This window comes from Helianthus annuus, chromosome 5 (genome assembly GCF_002127325.2).
Source record: "Helianthus annuus cultivar XRQ/B chromosome 5, HanXRQr2.0-SUNRISE, whole genome shotgun sequence".
Classification (NCBI taxonomy): Eukaryota; Viridiplantae; Streptophyta; class Magnoliopsida; order Asterales; family Asteraceae; genus Helianthus; species Helianthus annuus.
This window is the reverse complement of record NC_035437.2, coordinates 140,633,731-140,641,569: the sequence shown is the minus strand read 5'-3', so window position 1 is coordinate 140,641,569 and position 7,839 is coordinate 140,633,731. Positions and strand designations below refer to the sequence as shown.

The 7,839-nt window shown below is 33.0% G+C and overlaps 1 long non-coding RNA gene across 1 annotated transcript; it reads left to right on the top strand.

Moving 5' to 3' along the window:
* Positions 1-546: 546 nt before the first annotated feature.
* On the top strand, positions 547-1,821 carry LOC110939229. The gene is made up of 3 exons (XR_002592088.2): positions 547-603; positions 1,010-1,278; positions 1,354-1,821. It is a non-coding gene; the product is annotated as an uncharacterized LOC110939229 (long non-coding RNA).
* The last annotated feature ends 6,018 nt before the right edge of the window (positions 1,822-7,839 follow it).

Genomic DNA, 7,839 nt, shown 5'->3' with positions numbered 1-7,839 from the left:
AAGGTGGCATTTTTGTAATTATCAATAACTATCAAAGTTACTCTACAAATATACCTAAAAAAACCTAACCACTCCCCCCACCCCCAAAAAAAACCTAAACCCCCCACCCCCCAAAAACCTAAAAAAAAAACCTAACCCCCCCCCCCACCCCCAAAAACCTAAAAAAAACCTAACCCCCCCCCCCCCCCACCCAAGCTAAAATGCTAAAAACTAAACCCCCCAAAAAACCTAAAAAAATCTAAAAAAATAAAAAAAAAAACACACAAATTATTTTATTTTATTTTTTTAACATTTTTTATTAAAAAATCGCTACTTTTAGTAGCAGCAAAAAAAAAAAAAAAAAATTTTTTTTGCTAACAAAATGTAGTGATTTTTTAATAAAAAATGTTAAAAAAAAATTGTGTTTTTTTAGGTATTTTTGGTTGTAACTTTGATAGTTGGTGGTAATTACAAAAATGCCACCTTGTCTTTTTGGGTTTTCTTTCAATTTATATGTTTAGTATGTTAAGATTATTTGTATTTGATCTTTTGCCTATATATATAATCTTCGGTTTTGTATATCTACAGCTGCCTTTTTCAAGTATTGGTCCTTTCACTTTACATGTATGTTTTTTGAAGATGGTTACAGCATCTGCTTTCAATATAAAAAAAAATCACAAAGTGATTAAAAAATAAAATTTTATTTCGCTTACGCAGGAACCAAACCAACAAGACACTGAAAACAATTGGGCTTCTTTGAATGATAGATATAGAATATAGTATAGATAAAGATTAGAAGCATTTCACATCTGTGGTTTCTGTAAGGTTCACACTTCACCTTAGCCATATAAGCTGCTCCAATTGGTTAAATTGATCCTGCTAACTACTTTCGACTTCATTTGATCGATCTCAGCATGTCTAGGTGTAGTTCATTTATACTGTACTGTTGAGATATACGCAATCTGTTCTTTTATTCATGGATTGAAAATGATGATTTGTAATTTTCAAATTTATATACGTTTGAGTTTAGTGCTCGGAATCATTGGGTGAATGTGGTGACGCTTGGGTCTTGGTCAAAGGGTGGTCAGCAGAAGTCAAAATACTCAGTCCGCTTACCGAGTTGTACAATGCGATTTAGTTACGAAACAGCCACGAGGAAAGGTATAATCGCACACTCGACCAACAAATTAGTTACACAACCATAAATCTGTCGTTCAGTATTACCAATATTGTCATTAAATAACATCTTCTACTTCAATGCTTTCTTTCAAAGGAAGTCCGTACTGGATGGCACCCGAGGTACTTTTTCTCCTTTCTAAACGTCGTTTTTACACATATATGCCCGCTTTACTCATCTGGTTTATATAATATCAGGTTGTAATGAATACAAGTGGTTATAGTCTTGCGGTTCCCTCAAGACACAGTGGCAAAATGACATTTGACCCGTGGTATGAAGTTCCGCAGGTCAAACTACACCCACTAGAACCCCAAGATCATGGATCGTTTGATTAGGGTCCAGTGACCAATAGACCTGCTAGATCACTGGTCAATCCAGTGTCAAGTATATTGGGCAGAGGTTGTAGGGAATTATTCGTTTCTGTGATGCACTGTAAATAAAACCTACTAGAAAAGAACTTTTAATAGTGCACATTTCTTAAAGACTTGAAGTGAATTGGTCTACTTGCTAAAATACGTCATGTACTTTAACCTTTCAAACAATTGTTATTTTACTAAGCCAAAGAATTGTTATTATAGCAAGCCATGTGCATATCTGTGTTGTAAGTAATATCGATTTTATATTATGATTTTTTAAAATTACAACGTTAGCGCGTCGCCACTAAGAACCGAACACATGAACAATTATTCTTTCATATTACATCAGTTTTTATGATCTTTCTTTTGATTGCTATAGCATCTATTATTATTGAATTGTGGATCCGATACCGACCTATTGTTATTGAATTGTTGATCCGATAGCGACAACTTACTTCCACAAGCTTTTCAACGGAGATGGGGCTTACCAACAACAAAGCGACAACTCGATTACACAGAGACAACAACGAAATAACTGCTATTGTAGGCGTATCACACAGGGAGAGGTGATGGCAGCACTTAAGAAGATGGGAAGGGCTAAGGCAGTGGGCCCGGACAACATACCAATTGAGGTGTGGAAGTGCTTGGGACATGCTGGAGTTCAATGGCTAACTAATTTGTTCAATCTCATTTTCAGATCTGGAAGAATTCCAGACCAGTGGAGGAGTAGTATTGTAGTGCCTTTATATAAGAACAAAGGAGACGCCCAATGTTGTGGTAGTTATATAGGGATTAAGTTGTTAAGCCATACTATGAAGTTATGGGAGAGGGTGATTGAGACTAGACTTAGAAGAGAAACCCAGGTTACGGTAAACCAATTTGGTTTCATGCCAGGGCGGTCAACTACAGAAGCGATACACATTTTAAGGAGATTGATGGAAAAATATAGAGAGAAAAATCGTGATCTACATATGGTGTTCATTGATTTAGAAAATGCGTATGACAGTGTGCCACATGGATTGATATGGGACAGTTTAGAGGATAGAGGGGTACCTAGTAAGTATATAGACTTAATTAAGGATATGTATGTTAAGACTAACACTAGTGTTCGTGCACCGGTAGGGGATACTGATTTCTTTCCTGTGGAAGTAGGACTCCACCAAGGGTCAGCGTTGAGTCCTTTTCTATTTGCGATTGTCCTAGATGAGTTGTCAAAGTCGTTTCAGGAGTCAGTTCCGTGGTGCTTGCTTTTTGTAGACGATATTGTGTTGATTGAAGAAAGTAAACAGAGCTTGAATGTGAGGTTAGAAGATTGGCGGGTAGCCTTAGAATGCAAAGGTTTGAGGATAAGTCGCTCTAAGACTGAATACCTTTACTGTGATTTTAGTGGAGCAGGCGATGAGCACGACACCCAGATCACCATTGAGGGCCAGGTGGTTCCACAGGCAACTAAGTTCAAGTATCTAGGATCGTTTGTTCAGAGCAATGGAGAGATAGACAGTGACGTAGCTCACCGTATCCAGGCTGGATGGTGTAGGTGGAGAGCAGCCACAGGGGTGTTGTGCGACAAGAGGTTCCCTGTTAAATTAAAAGGGAAATTTTATAGGGTTGCAATTAGACCCTCTATGTTATACGGAACAGATTGTTGGGCCATCAAGAAAATTCATGCTCGAGAGCTAGAGGTAGCAGAGATGAGGATGCTAAGATGGATGTGTGGGCACACTAAGTTGGACAAAATAAGAAATGAGGTTTTTAGAGAGAGATTAGGAGTTGCTAGTATTTCAGACAAGATAAGGGAGGGGAGACTGAGATGGTTTGGGCATGTCAGGAGGAGGCAGACGACAAACCCGGTTAGAATAGTTGAAACACTTGCGGTAGATGGAAGGAGGAGTAGAGGCAGACCGAAAATGACGTGGGATGAGCGGATTAGACAAGATTTGCTAGATTTGCACCTCTTTGAGGACATGGTCGAGGACAGATCTTCGTGGAGACGTAGGATTAAGGTTAAAGATTTTTAGGAGTTTGGCATGGTTTTTAGCTTAGGCTCCTATCTTATGAGTTTTTTTTTCAGTTTCTATGAGGTATGATATAGTTTTATATATATATATATATATAGATATATATATGTATGTATCTATGTTTTCACCTATTCTCGGTGTCGTAGTTTTACTAACAAGCATTTACTTATTTATCCGTTTATTATTATTTTTATTTCTATCTTTTGTAGTAGTGGTGTGCTTATATATGTTTTTTTAGAAGCTTATGTCTTGGTTATGGTTTTTGGAGCCGGGGGTCTCACTGGAAGCAGCCTCTCTATCCCCTGGGATAGAGGTAAGGCGTGCCTACATCCTACCCTCCCCAGACCCTATCAATAGCTTCGCTATATGTGGGATTATACTGGGTATGGTTGTTGTTGTTGTTGTTGATCCGATAGCGCTTTTGTGCACGAATGGTTCTTTGTCAATAAGACCCGCCATGTCCGAGGTAATGAGTATGCATTAAGGTTGAACATGTGTCCTAGAGATAGACCCGCAACAACGCGCGGGTAAACTGCTAGTATATATATATATATATATATATATATATATATATATATATATATATATATATATATATATATATATATATAGGGGAGGGTTATCTTGAGAACGCTAAATATTGCGAGAACCGTGAGAACGAATGAAAAAACCAATCAAAACCAATTTTTTATACAAACCTCATTGTAATTAAGATACAACATCAAAACAAGAATTTATAACATCAAATAATTCATTTCTCATTTCAAAATCATTCTTTTTATATTTTTTACACATGTGTAAATATAGCAGATTTACACATGTGTAAATGACAAACTTACACATGTGTAAATTTTCTTTATTTATGAATTCACGTAAATTTAAACGTGTAAATTGAATTTCTAACATTGTATTGGAATAATAATGATAAGTGTAGAAAAAATTTTTGAATTTGAATTGTTTTTGACCAAGTTCTCATGTTTTTTTCATTTGTTCTTACGGTTCTCACAGTATTTAGTGTTCTCATTTAAACCCTCCCATATATATATATATATATAGGATTAGGTTCAAACGTGAACAAAATCCCAAGAGTGAACTGCGTGAACTGATCTGGGCCCTTGATTTTTATGATCTTGAGATTAAAGTGAGTGGCATGATGGTAATTATTTAGTTAATTTCATTTGATTAAATACAAAAGGGGTATATGTGTAATTTCAATCTTAAATTGATTGCATAAATCTCTCACAAATCAAATAATCAATTATCCTCTTAAATTGAATGCATAAATCTCTCACAAATTAAGTCAAGGATTAGGAAAGATGTAACTTAATTCAATTATTAAAATAATTATTTGTTTAAATGCGATGTACACATGTGTGTTCTGATTTTTCCCTCTTTTTAATGCGATGTACACACGTGTATATCGTCTGTTTTTGTGATATCTCAGAATTTTTTTTGTAATGAATGTTGATTTACACCTGTGAATTACTGTACACATATGTACGATGCTAAGTACACATGTGTACTGTTCTATTTATATCCAAGTACACATGTGTATACCGTTGAAATATGAAGGTTACGTGGATCATAAAAATCAAAATTTGAATTCTGGTGATGAAATCTGAAATAAAAATTAAATTGAAATCTGGTGATTTGTTGTTTGTTTTGATATTTATGTTATTAATAAATAAACATAATGTGGATAATGAATTTAAATTAGGAAAGATGTAACTTAATTCAATTATTAAAATAATGATTTAAATCTAATTTTTTTATATAATTACAATCCTACCCTTAACAACTAAAAAGGAAATCAAGGGTCCATATCTGTTCACGCAGTTCACTCTTGGGAGGTTGTTCACGCTGGAACCCTACCCTATATATATATATATATATATATATAGGGAGCCGCTAGAATGAGAACCACCTCGAGTTGTAAGAACCGCGAGAACTACACCCCACGGAGCGCCGTTTGCCATGATTTTTTTTTTACAAGTAGATGTGTATATTATAAACACAGCCGTAAAAAATCATGGCGAACGGCGCTCCGTGGAGTGTAGTTTTTTACACCACAAGTTTGGTGAAAAAAAAAGAAAAAAGAAAAAAAATTAAAAAACACCAAACTTGTGGTGTAAAAAACTACACCCCACGGAGCGCCGTTCGCCATGATTTTTTACGGCTGTGTTTATAATACACACATCTACTTGTAAAAAAAAAAATCATGGTGAACGGCGCTCCGTGGGGTGTAGTTCTCACGGTTCTTACAACTCGAGGTGGTTCTCATTCTAGCAGCCCCCTATATATATATATATATATATATATATATATATATATATATATATATATATATATATATATATATATATATATGTATGTATATATATATATATATATGTATGTATATATATATATATATGTATGTATATATATATATATATGTATGTATATATATATATATATATGTATGTATATATATATATATATATGTATGTATATATATATATATGTATGTATATATATATATATATATATATGTATGTATGTATGTATGTATATATATATGTATATATAAATAAACAATTGATCTTCCAAATTTTCACTTTCACTAGTCTCTTTCTACTTTTGAAGTATCTTCACTGCCTGTTTCGACTTTCGTATGATTTTTTTTATTTTTGTTTTTTGAAGTTTTTTTGTCGCCGTGTGGAAGCAAAAAGTCTGAAATCAGCCTCTTTTTCTTGAATATTTATCCATCTCATGCAGTGAAAAGAATGTTTGATTTTTTAACTTTTTGGCATTTTACTGAGAAAAAGAACACCACTAAATAAAAGCACATTAAAACTCTAAACTTGATCATGCTAAATCAATAATGTTTTGCTGTATGGTGATGGACAACATTGTTAATCCTCGGTTAAGAAAGATGTCTGACAATGTTGTCCATCCCATATAGCTAAACTTTATTGACAACAAGCCTCAATAATGTTTTTGTATATATTGGCGTTATAAATTGGATGGAAGTTGAGGATAAAGTCATTAAGATTTTACTCAATGATGGACAATATCCTCACTGAAGGATATTGTCCATTACATTGAGCGAAACCTTAACGACAACCAAACTGAATTTCAAATAAAAGTTTTGGTTTAGAAGATATTTGATGTTTGGGTTTTTTGGCGTTTTCTAAGACGAATGGTATATATTAAATACGGCGTTTGGGTTTTTGTGTGTTTTAATTGAAGGTCTGAGATGTTGTATATATAGGATGTTTTTTGGCGGTTTTATTAGGCGCGGTTTTATTATAATTAATTTTGGTGTTTTATATCTAATGGCGTTTTTTAGATTATGATGGTGTGTGCTATTGTAGGTTAAGGTGGTAATTTAATTGCATTTATTTCATGTGATGGTGTTTTTTGTAGAGAAGTCAAAAGACGTTTTAACAATGAAGCGCGCCACAGCAATAAAAGTTATGTTATTTACGAAAACTCCACCACATCATCTAGTCCATAGATTGTTTTGATCGGACGATCCATAACCGTTCTCTCTGTTCTCACACTTTTCACCGTTTTCTCTAAATCCTGACCCTATATATATATATATATATATATATATATATATATATATATATATATATATATATATATATAGGGGACCGCTAAAATGAAAACCACCTCCAGTTGTAAGAACCGCGAGAACCAGTTCCTAGCCATTCGATCTTCAAGATCAATAGATGAGATTAAAAGTAACTAAAAATAATATTAAATACTTATTGTCTTATTATGTTTTTAATATTTTAATCCAAAAGGGTAATTTAGTGAAATGACTCTATTTTGTCCTTTTGTCTTTATTGTTTTTTATTAGTTTTTTGTATTATTATATTAGTTTTTATTTTTTAAACCTAATTTTTTTATTGAAAGCATTTTTAAATTCAGATTTTTTTTAAATATTTTTTATACTTTTTACATTTTAAGTTTTGCGTTAAACTTTTTACGTTTTACTTTACGTTTTTACATTTTACGCGCCGGTTAAGTTTTTTTATACTTTTTTACGTTTTTACGTTTTACGCGTTAAATTTTTTTATACTTTTTACATTTTACGTTTTTACGTTTTACGCGCCGTTTTATGTTTTTACGTTAACGTTTTTACGTTTTATGTAAAACTTTTTTACGTTTTTACGTTTTATGTAAAAAATTTTACGTTTTACGTTTTAAAAAATTTTACGTTTTACGTTTTACGTAAAACTTTTACGTTTTATGTTTTACGTAAAACTTTTTACGTTTTATGTTTTTACGTTTTACGTTAAAAAGTTTACAGTTTAAC